Below are 12432 nucleotides of genomic sequence, written 5' to 3'. Positions count from 1 at the left end.
CTGGAAGTCTCAGGGGAGAATCTGTTTCCTTGTCTTTTGCAGCTTCTAGCAGCCACCTGCATTCCTTGGCTCCTGGCTCTTTCCTCCATCTTCAAAGCACATCACTCCAACCTCTGCTTCCTTCTTCCCATCTCCTTCTTCTACCTTTGATTTTATTTCCCTCTTCTAAGAACCCTTGTGATTACACGGGGCCACTCAGATAATCTGCCCATTTCAAGATTAGCTGGATTACATCTGCAAAGTCCCTTTTGCCATATAAGGTGACATATGCACAGGTTCCAGGCATTAGCATCTGAACATCTTTAAGGGCCATTATTCAGCCTCCCACAGACATTTAAAAAGGAAAAGAAGAGGGATTTCCAACTGAATGTGAAACATACACCATAGAAGAACCTCTAAGCCATTTTGATATCGAATGAACTTCAAGTTGTGCTGCAGGAATGGCCTTTTTTTTTTTTTTTTTTTTTCTTGAGATGGAGTCTCACTCTGTCACCCAGGCTGGAGTGCAGTGGCACAATCTCGGCTCACGGCAACCTCCACCCCCCGGGTTCAAGCAGTTCTCCTGCCTCAGTCTCCTGAGTAGCTGGGATTACAGGTACCTGCCACCACACCCGGCTAATTTTTGTATTTTTAGTAGAGTTGGGGTTTCACCATCTTGGCCAGGCTGGTCTTGAACTCTTGACCTCATGATCCACCCGCCTTGGCCTCCCAAAGTGCTAGGATTACAAGTGTGAGCCACCACGCCCAGCCCAGGAATGGCTTTTAAAAATTGTCCACTCCAAAAAAAAGCAGACTATGCCTTGGTGCCACTTTTATAATGTTTTCAAAACACATTCACACCTATTATCTGATTTTCTCCTCCAAAGATATCTTGTTAGAAAAAAAAGGCAACTTATCCCAAATTGTAGGTAAGACTGAAGGAGACAGCCTGCTGACGTGAGCACAATCCTGCCCCCCAGTCCCCTGATGAGTCACCAGCAGTTGAATAGGACCAGCCCACCTCTGGACAGTTGTCCACTTCTCTTCCCATTTCAGGACAACCTGTCAGACCTACTTCCATTATAGCATTGCGTAAGAAAAAACAAGGAATCAAAGGCTCTTAGGTCTTTTACATCATTTGAAAGAGAGATCATATAGTTCACCCTGGTTCACCCTTCTTCACCAACATGCCCTTCTGGTCAAGCATTCTTGTCATCGGAGCATTGTCACCCGAGCATTGTCACCCTGCAAAGATATCTCCAGGGACTTAGAGCTCTGTGCTCTACAAGTTAACCCACACATAGGCATTACTCTCCAGGATCTATTTCCGAAAATGGACCCAGTGAATCCTGGGGCCTGCACAAAGGTGGTGCCTTACAAAGAAGTGAGAGCCAGGCTGGATGGCACATAGATGTGACTCAGGCCCCAAGGTCATCTTGCAGGACACGCCTCACAAAAGGACCATTGACAATGCACTGGACAGAGAGTCTGAAGCCCAGAATCCCTTCGTTTGTATTCTCGTGCTAGTGACTCATTGATTGGTGAAGGTTAAACCACCCTCCCTTTATAAGGAGCTGGTCCAAGGCCAGGCTTGACAAGAAGCTTTTGCATGGTGGTTAAGAGGATGAAGCATAGAGGCAGCCTAGCTACTAGTTACTTAATGCTGAGGAAATTCCTTAATCTCCCTGAGTTTCCTCAGCTGTAAAAGTGGGAAAGTAAACCTCACCAGTATCACAGGATCCTTAAGAGGACTGAAGAGATGGTGTGTGTGTAGAGTGCTCAAAACAGAGTCTGCAATGGGAGCTCTTACTCAGAGACCTGGGCTCTCATTCTATGCCTGACTATCCAGCTTTTCCTCCTCCACCCACATAAATTTTAACTGGGGGTATCCTCCCTCAGCAAAGTTCCTTTGCTCCAGATGAAACCTCTCCACACACACACACACACACACACACACACGTGTGCACACACCATAACTGCTGTGCCTACCAATGCTGTCAGGATGCTACTAGTTCATTAAGCATTTTACTGTGCTGGGTGCAACAGGGCACACAAACTCTGCTTTCTCAGAATTCCAAGTTTAGGCAAAAATAGCCCATGGGCAAATAACTGTAGCGCAAGATAAAGTGTTACAAGTGTTCTGAACAGGTTTGTATAAATAACGTGCAATGGGTTCTCACAGGCCAGTGAGAACGGTATTGTCTGGGAGTGAAAAAAAGAGCATCATAAAACACAACATGCGTTGGGCTTGACCCTAAAGCAAGGCTCAAAGATACACAGTTGACAGAAAGAACATTGCAAGCACGGTAGAGGCTCATAGGGAATGAACATTATGTTGCTATATTTACTGGAGCTCAATCCAGTCTTCCACTCTGCTAACCCAGAAACCGGATTTATTATTTTCTGGAGCCTGAGAATGGAGCTGGCACTCAGGGTAGACTCTAACTAACCACACTCAGGAGCCTAATGTATAACACCAGATTGTCAATACATTGTTTCCTATGAGCAGTAACTTGGATTAGAGTAAATTAGTACGGCCATCATGTTTTCCCTGAAGGCAAATTATAATTAAAAAGAAGATACTTGGACATGAAAGCAGATCAAGGAGAGTTATGTAACACGATTGTTTTCTGACATTAAACTGAGGTAGTCTGATATGCCTTTGTTTCTTCTGATAAGAACAGAGGCCTTAGAGAGATGGACAAAAATGTCCTCTCTCCTTCTTCTTTTCTTTGTGGTTGACTAACACACCTCCTTCCCATCAATGTCATCTCCGTATTTTTTCCTGAGGTCAATTATTTTAATCACCTCCTACTGATTTTGCTGATCTGGAAACCAGCCAATTTTTTGAAATGGTTTTGCATATCTCTGTTCAGACTCATAACTCTCATATGGAACTGGAAAAAAGTTCAGTATGATTTAGGGAGATAGGGATGAAAACTCTGATGAGGCCAGACCCCAGGGAGGAGTTGGACCTCACAAAGGGTTGTAAAAGGGGAGACCACATGGTATCCTAGTAACCCACTGATGGGCCATTCTGCTGCCTCTCCTACTGAACCACTGCTTTTCCACATGCAAGGGATGGCCCAGGCAGGGCCTGTGCCATTCCCAGATATGGGCTGACAAGAGGAGGGTTTTTTTCAGCATTTTGAGTGCTCCTAAATCAGAGGAGCATTTTCTGACCCATAAGGCTGTGTATTGCATCCTGGTTCACTCTATACAAAAGTTGGAAGAGCTATACTCTTGGGAAAGATAGGAGGATAAGTGAATGTAGGTATATGCATGGGAGAGGGAATAACAATAAAAATAGCAAAATGTTCCCAGTCCCTTGTGTTACCTCTCAGACTTGCCTTCTTCAACCTCCTAAACACAGTTCAGACACAGCACCCTCTGGCAGCCTTCCTGTTCCCTCAGAGTTGACCCCTCCTTCCTCTGTGCCAGCGGTCAGCAAACATATTCTGGAAAGGACCAGATAGTATGTGTTTCAGAATTTGTGGGCCATATGGTCTCTGTTGCAACAACAATCAATTCTGCTCTAACACTTGTTTAGAAATGTGCATTTGTTCCAATACGATTAATATATTAGGGAACAATATGAGCATGACATGAATTTCACGTTTGCTTATGTGCAATTTCCTCTGTGAGAAACACTAAGTAAAAGCAAAAAAAAGAACACATCTGTAACAAAATACGTAAGAAATTATACAATGCACACACACACACACACACCCATCAAACATCTGCCATCCACCCTCATTTCAGCATGAGTGTATAAGCCACACCATGCACATCCACTGCTACAACTTTCCCTGGGATTCCAGATAACCCCCTCTGACCACTCCACAATAGCTCATGAGCTGCAGCCCTTCTCACTCCCACTTCTACAGGCTAATGCCAGGGCTTTTTCAAGGCAAGCGGCCATATTTGTGGTAGTATTATTATATGTTTCTTAACCATTTTACATGTGTAGAAATATGTTGTCATCTTTTTCAGGTTATCCATTTTTTTATGTGTCACTGGCCAAGTTCTTGAGTGCTGTGCCCAGTGCCATTTCCCCCATAGGCCTTGCGTTTTTTATTACAAAATCGTGTATAGTGTGATGATTTTCAGAAATGCATGTGCATCCTTAGAGCAGAACCGACTGCATTCACCGTAAGGGTAAAAGTGGCCATAGACAATAGGTAAATGAATGAGCAGGCTATGTTCCAATAAAACTTCATTTACCAAAACAGACAGCAGATCAGACTGAACCCATGACCTTACATTGTTGACCTCACTTTCTTTGTGTTATCTCTATACCCTGCACATGATTCAGTTGCTGCACTCAGCACCAGATAGTGATTTATTTATTTAAATGTCCCTCTTCCCAACCAGGCCATGAGCTCCATGTGAGCTGAGATTCTTTTATTCATCCCTCTCCCCAGCATCCAGCATTGTGCCTGGAACACAATGGGCTCTCAGTGAAGTTTGCTGAGTAATTTAATGAGGAAGTTTCCTCCTCACCCAGCAGACACGCCAACCCCACAAAACAAGAATTGTCCTCTTGCATTTCCCATTCCAGCATTACACTTTAACATTCACATTCAGATGTAAGTAATATTTAATGAACCCTGTCTACTCAGCATATTGGAGTAACAACATGATTTTCTGTAATTTCATGTTATCCATCAAGAGAAACCCAAAAGATATATATTATTATTTTCATTTCATGGGTGAGGGAATTAAATCTCTGAGTCTTTAAATAATTGCCCTAAGTCACACAGCTAGCTACAGTGTACTTCAGAAATGTTCTTTATAATAGTCCATTATCACGCTGTGATAAAGACTGGGTAATTTATAAAGTAAAAGAGGTTTATTGGATTCACAGTTCCACGTGGCTGGGGAGGCCTCGCAATTATGGTGGAAGGTGAAAGGCACATCTTACATGGCAGCAGGCAAGAGAGAATGAGAACCAAGCAAAAGGGATTTCCCCTTATAAAACCATCAGCTCTCTTGAGACTTATTCACTACCACAAAAACAGTGTGGGTGAAACCGCCTCCATGATTCAATTATCTCCCACTGGGTCCCTCCCACGACAGGTGAGAATTACAGGATCCACAATTCCAGATGAGATTTGGGTGGGAACACAGACAAACCATATCATCACTATGGGTCCTGGAGCGAGAACATATAACCCTGTCTGAGGGTACCCTCTCCTTGACTTCCTTTCCTCTCTCTCCACAGCAAATGTGTCACGGTGCTGACTTTCTATAAGATAGGTTTGCCTAACAAAAAGGAATGCCAAAGGAGGAAATTTTCCTACAGAAATAGTTTCTTAAAATCTCTTCCTTCAAAGCTGTTGAGGATATTATAGTAACCTAAACAAGGAAGCTTTCGAAACAAAATAGATGAGGTTCCTGCTACCTACAAAAAATAAAGGTTAATATTGTCTAAAATAATCATTAATTTTCAGAAGGCTCTAGAAGTTCTTTGGTTCTTATGCAATGGCTTGGTTTTATAGGATCACTCTGGTTTTTACTCAGCCTTAAGCATTCCTACATTTTGTATACTGTTTACAGAATGCGAAAGGGTTTCAGTTTCACCTGATTTTCTTCAACACACAATAGCAAGAAAGTATTTATTTGGCTCATTCTTTATTTATGTAAGAAATTTAAGGGACTATGAACAGCATCTTGCCTGAACTGGCAAAATTACCATCTGCAGTCTGCAAATGTGAGTCAAAGGAATCTCCGAGAAAAGCAGAATGCTTAAAACCCACCTGGCCCCATTACTGCTACAGAACCTTGTTCAAAGGCCCATGATCCAGCCAGCTCCTAAAGGTATGAAGTCTTGGCAAGATGGCCCAAGGCATTTCCTCGTAGGCCACGCTGGCCATGTCTGGTTCTTAGCAGAGCATGTCACCAATAGCCCGAGGGAGGAGAAGGTTTTCTGCTCCTTGGTATGCTTCCACCGTGGCTGAATGACTGCAGTGCAGTGTGTACACAATCCATCTTATGAGACAGATGGAAATTGAGTTACAGCAAATAAATCATATGGCACTGCTTTTAGTGATGTCTTTCTATAGGGACTCTTCCTGTTGACTAAGTGTGGCCTTGTAGCTCCTTGATTAGCCACACAGATGTTTGGTTGATATTTGACTCCTGTGAGACATTTCTTACTTAAAGACTTGTGGTTTCTCAACATACAGAGTTCTGCCCCTTAGTGTGAGGAGTTTTGTGAGTGGGTTATTATAATTACGTTCATGCTGCAGACACACACCCATGCCAACACACACATAAACACACAGTTATGAACCAAATCACCCACACCCCCAAAGTTGTCATACCTCACCCTATCCAAATATTTCATGGAAATGTTGGAGCTTGTGAAAGCAGATGATGAATTGCACTTTGTAGTTCAAGTATCTCTTTTACTATTCTCTGAATAGATATCCTACCAAGAAGCCAAAAGATGCCTACTGAAGAGGTAACCATTTTTGGAATCAGACAGATAAGGGTTGGAATTCCAGCTTTACTAATTAGTGGCCGTGTGTCCGTGGGCAAATTAGATCCTGTAAGTCTCAAATCCAAATCTGTAAGGTTAGAATATTAATGCTGCCTACCTCATGAAGTTTTTGTGAGGAAAGTCCCTAGTAGCACAGTTCATTGAGCATTGTGTGTGTGTGTGTGTGTGTGTGCGTGCATGCGAGCATGAGTGCACACACATGCATATCTTGTTTTATGGGGTGGGGGGGAGTATTAATAAATACTATTTCCCTTCCCAGGTGACTTGCAGTTTTAAGGGCTGCCCACATTCTGGGTAGTTTCTGGCCAGAATATACAGAGCTCAGGAAACTGCATTGTTGGGTAACCAGATCTATTTAATGAGAACAAAGATAACACAGTCAGGTTTATCTAAGTAGTGAATAGTATTTGAATCATGTTACATCAAATTTAGAAAAACCAAGAAAAAGAGACTAACATTGATTAAGCACCCATAGTGTGCCAGAGACTTAAATTGTTTTATTTAATCCTCAAACCAAATGAGGAAACTGAGGCTCAAAGAGATGAAGTATTTAAGCTCAGAATACCCAGCTTGTGCTGCAACTCCAACACCGGCAGGTGGGTCTGAAAGACTGGGCTTAGTTTTGCCTGGGTGCCTCTCACCTCCTCAAAGCCAATTATTTAAAATGTGGGCAGTTACACAATAATGACGCACATGAATAGAGACAAACAACATAGGACTAGAATCCCACGAAGGCCTGTCTGAGGCAGCAGAAACAAGGAATAACAAATCAAGCATCAGCACTGGTTAAAAAATACACACAGACTTGATGAAGAGGCACTACTAAAGTCCGAAGAAGTCAATTCATGACTGAACATTGCTGATGTGCGTACAACAGACAATTCCATCACTTTTCTGAGATGCAAGTGTGAGAAGTAGCCACACAGTTGGAGACCTGGAGACGTGCCAATTCCTTTGCAGATGAGGCAGAAAAGATAAATGGAACAGTCAAAACTTTGTGCTTCAAAACTTTAAACAAACAGCGGAGATTCACTGATTGGGGTCAATTCTTAGGATGAACCAAAAAAGAGTCAACCTTGATTAACATCCTTTTGCATCATCAAAAGGAGATAGGTCAAGATAAGGTAATTGTAAGGTAAACTGCTGACCACACACAGCTGTTAAAGGAGTCATGCGCCAGCCAAAAGTGGGCAGATTTATTTCCTCAGGGAGCCTAGAAGCTCTGCCATCCCATAATTCTTCATAAAAAGCTAAATTCCTCTGCAATGACTTTTAAACTCCCATGATTTTTTTTCTAACGACCTGACAGGACAGCAAAACAAAGACATCATTCTTTTCTATCTTATGAGCTAAACTGCTCCTTCTCTTGATTAGTGGCTAATTGCATATTATTTCCTCTCTGCCGAGGGAAACGGCAATGGAGAACCCCTAAGCTGCATGGTAGAATCACCCAGGGAGCTTTTAAAAAAATGATTCCTGGCCCTGCCCCAGACCTAAGGACTCAGAATGTCTGAGAGAGATGAGTCCAGGAATTTGTATTTTTAAAAATCTCCCCAGGTAATTCAAATATGCAGGAGGGTACAGAACACTGGATAATGCCAAGCACCTCGACTTCGTGATAAGAAACAGGTCTGTGGCTGGGATTCAGATTCTGGCTTCACCACTGATTAACTCTATGACAACAGACAAAACACTGCCAGTTCTAAGAGCTTCCTCTCCAATGTCCAATAAAATAAAGATATTCTGGCTGCAAGGTCAAATAACAGAGCATACTGAAGACTTTTATAAAAATAGTTAAGTATTACCATAATGTCAATCATATGTAATAGTTAAATTGAGTATGTTTTACAGATAAAGATAACCTACCTTTCCTAGGAAACTGTACAGCAGCTTTTATTCCTGTAATTTTTTTTTATTTTATTCTGAGACTTTGAGTAAGGCCATCTTAGGCTAGCTGACTTGGATGAATAAATAAAAATAATTGGGATCTCTTTAAACTTTTAGTGGCAAGCAAATTAAAAAGTATATTTCTCTAGATGACGAAAAGGATAGTCCCTGAAGCTAATGAAGCTCTGATTTATGTTCAGGTTCATGCTACTAAGGAGCTTATCCTCCTACAGAGAAAAACATTTCCCCTCAGGACACAGCAAGTTCCTATGCTAGTAACTGAGGCACGCAGTTCTTGTTGCATGCTAAAAGTGAGAACACTTACTTATTCCTAAACAGTCACTTATTGGTCACTAGGTAGGAAATGAAAACAGATGTTTTCTCTAAATTGCCTCTGATCAATTGATTTGAGAGGTGCTAAAGATTAAGTCATAGGCAGGAGCTTCCATAAAATTAGCAAAATAAAATAAGCTATATTCCTATATTATCAACCAAAATCTCCTAAGGGAAAAAAATTGGCAGATTCAGCCCTTGATGCATGTCCTGTTAGGCGAAGTATTGAAATGCAGTACTCAACAAAACTGGATGGTGGTTTGGAAAAGGAAAGGAAACCAGAGGCGCAACATTTGGGTAGCTATGAGAAGTTTATAAAGCAAGGAATCCAAAGGCCCAGAGACAATGCCACAAGTTTGTACGTGCCAGCAGAGCTCCAGGCCTGCCAGCTTTCCAGTTGCAGTGTTAGTCCACAGAATGAAAGAGAGTGCATCAGAAAGGAAAGGGGTAAGGACTTGTCTTCGTCCTTTCAAGCAGCTATAACAATATCATAGACTGGTGGCTTATAAACAACATAATTCATTTCTCATTGTCTAGAGGCTGGGAAGTCCAAGATCAAGACACCAGCAGATTTGGTGTCTGGTGAAGAATGTGGAATGTGAGGGAGAGGAGTCCAGGGTGACCCCAAGGTGTGGGTGTCCTAATAAGGCTCCTAAAAAGGCAAGTAGGAAGAGCACTGAAAACTATCATTGGATGTGAGGACCCAGATGGCATGGTGGAGAAGAAGCCCTGACTGAAGAGGACTGAAGGGAGGATGGGGGCAGAGGGACAGCAGAGAGTGAGTGTAGACGACTCTTCTGGGGATTTTCACCAGGAAAAGGTAAGAAATGGAGTGGTGTGAGATGTGGGCTCTAGCAACTGAAACAAAACATTAACAGGGATTGGTTTCAGCTGGTGGGAGTTTGAGTAAATATCTCCCTTCCCCAGGCCCCCCGCCCTTTTGTGGAAAATACTAAATCCTGAAAAATATTATTTCTTGACTTAAAGGGGCTATCTGTACAATATACCAAAGATAGGGGGTTAGGAAATTAGAACAGAAGTAAAAACAGAAAAAGAGGAGAAAAAGGAGGGGAAACCATAACCCTCCTATGAAGCATATCATGCTAACATGTATGTACATTAAAAATCCACACTGTAAAATAATACTGATATGGTTTGGCTGTGTCCGCACCCAAATCTCATCTTCACTTGTAGTTCCCATAATCCCCACATGTCGTGGGAGGGACCAGGTGGAGATAATTGAATCATGGGGGCAGTTTTCCCCATCCTGTTCTTGTGATAGTGAGTTCTCATGAGATCTGATGGTTTTAAAAGGGGCTTTTCCCCCTTTTGCTCAGCACTTCTCCTTGCTGCCTCCATGTGAAGAAGGACATGTTTGCTTCCCCTTCTGCCATGATTGTAAGTTTCCTGAGGCCTCTCCAGCCCTGTGGAACTGTGAGTCAGTTAAACCTCTTTTCTTTATAAATTACCCAGTTTCAGGCATGTCTTTATTAGCATTGTGAGAACAGACTAATACAAATACTATAGCTATGGGTGCCAAAGCTTAAAAGAATAAACTAGAAGGATCTGCATCAAATCCACAACCATGGCTACTTTTGGATTGTGGGAAAAGAGTTTTGGCCAGGGCATGGAGAAATAAGAAATGATTTTATTTTCATTTTTGCTCAAAAATCAAAGATCTGAAGCAAATATAAAAACTAAATGTAAAAATAATCAGGCCTGCATAGTGACTACAATTTTTAAATATTATTTACCATGTTTTTAAAAATCTCTCTGAACATGCACCAAAGAATCAAACCTATTCTTCCCACACCACATCCTCATCCCATCCCATCTCTTTATAATCTTTTCTTGGTTTCCAATAGAATCTACTTATAATAAAATCATATGATGGCATCAAAGTAATTCATTAAATTAAAATCAATAAAATCAACTTTTTAGCATTATTTTCTCACTCATCCATTCATTCACTAAATATTAATCATGTTCTCATTTATATGCAAACAAGGTCTTTCAGCTGTAGCTATATTGTAATGATCAGGATAAACAACTTCAGAAAACGAATGTCATATGCCCTTCAGAAACTTGGAGTTGAGAACATAAAAGAAATGAAAGTGAGTGAATTTATCAATAGAAGGTAAATTCAGGCAATTCTGCACAGCATATAGGATTTTGATGAGATTAGGACTTTTGATAAATCTTCCACAGGTAATTATAGTATATATTAGCTTGACAAATCCAAATTCAAGGAAAAAATTGTATATGCCTTGCTGATTTTTAAAACCTTTCTCTCTTCGATTATAAAAGTCATTGTTTTGATTCAGAAAGAGAACATAAAATTATTTCTAGTGTGAAAGACAGTAGCAGCTTTTATGGCTAGTCAAAGGAAGAGGAAAGAAATATTAGCGGCAATGTACACTTGCTAAACTTGTCCTTTTTTTTTTTTTACAAAACAAAGGAATAAATATATAAGCCAATGAATTTCAGCAGAACTAGAATGGGGGTGTGCATGCATGTTTCCCTGCCCAGAATTTCTGACACCTGCACCAATCCCACTGAAAACTAGAATTTCCTCAGAAGAGAGCAGACAAGGTTGTGACTAATGTATATAGAACAAGAAGCTCAATAAACAGGATCACCTGAGTTCAGAGAAGTCCTGCAATCATTTCCTACCACACTTCACTGACAGGATAAAACTGAATAAATAATAGATTGGTGAGGGTTAGACTGCAGAAGGAACTACAGCAAGATCAGGAGCCCATGCCTTCTCCAGACTGTGTATACATTCGCATTTTATCCATTCCAGAGTGACTATGGAACCCAATAGTCAAACTCTTTACCATAATTTAAATCAGCTTTTTCATATGTTCATAACCTCTTATTCACTCATTCCCTTACCCATTCCCTTTTTTCTTTTTTTTTTTAGATGGACTCTTGCTCTGTCGCCCAGGCTGGAATGCAGTGGTGTAATCTCAGCTTCCCACAACCTCTGCCTCCTGGGTTCCAGCAATTCCCCTGCCTCAGCCTCCCAAGTAGTTGGAATTAGAGGCTTGTGCCCCCATGCCCAGCTAATTTTTGTATTTTTAGTAGAGATGAGGTTTTGCCCTATTGGCCAGGCTGGTATCAGGTGATCTACCCACCTCGGCCTCCCAAAGTTCTGGGATTACAGGAGTGAGCCAAACCCGTTACTCTTTCTTTCTCTCTTGCTCTCTCCTTTCCAATTTTTTCCCCATCAAGTATATCGTAACAGACTACTGAAAGAGCAGAATTCTAAACTGCCTCTTTAAGGAGCTTTGGTGTAACTCACAGAGATTTTTAAAAATGAAAACCTAAGTGACATAAGATTAAGCTGAAAGAATATTCTCAATAAAAAATATTTCCTACACTTCTTGTTATTTCTACTATTAAAGTCAGAGATAAGTCAGTTTCTCTAATAAATTCTTCGCAAGAATTATAATTGGATTTTTTATTTAAAAATAATCTTTCTTTAAAAAAAGCATATTCTATAATCACCCAGATGACCATTTTCTAGTTAAGTCCTGCTATGTGAATTCGGAGTCAGTATCTGCATTGGGACCAAGTAGTAACATTTTCACTGTCTTAAACAAATGAGAAAAGATGTGAAATTAGCAAGATTTCAAGGCAAGTAAAAGCCAAATTATGTCAGAGCATCCTATATGTACAAAAATTTTATCACAATTTGAAAGGGGAAAGAAGGATGAATTGAG

The 12432-nt window shown here is 41.0% G+C and overlaps 1 long non-coding RNA gene across 1 annotated transcript in view; it reads right to left on the bottom strand.

The window, feature by feature from the left end:
- Nucleotides 1-3327: 3327 nt before the first annotated feature.
- Nucleotides 3328-12432, bottom strand: part of LOC129532664 (uncharacterized) — a 128625-nt gene continuing 119520 nt past the window's right edge. Inside the window, exon 4 of the long non-coding RNA XR_008678502.1 lies at nt 3328-3437. This is a non-coding gene — a long non-coding RNA (uncharacterized lncRNA). The remainder of the gene's footprint in view (nt 3438-12432) is intronic.

This window comes from Gorilla gorilla, chromosome 2 (genome assembly GCF_029281585.2).
Source record: "Gorilla gorilla gorilla isolate KB3781 chromosome 2, NHGRI_mGorGor1-v2.1_pri, whole genome shotgun sequence".
Classification (NCBI taxonomy): domain Eukaryota; kingdom Metazoa; phylum Chordata; class Mammalia; order Primates; family Hominidae; genus Gorilla; species Gorilla gorilla.
Note: the sequence above shows the minus strand (reverse complement) of the source record. Positions and strands in the feature narration are given on the sequence as shown.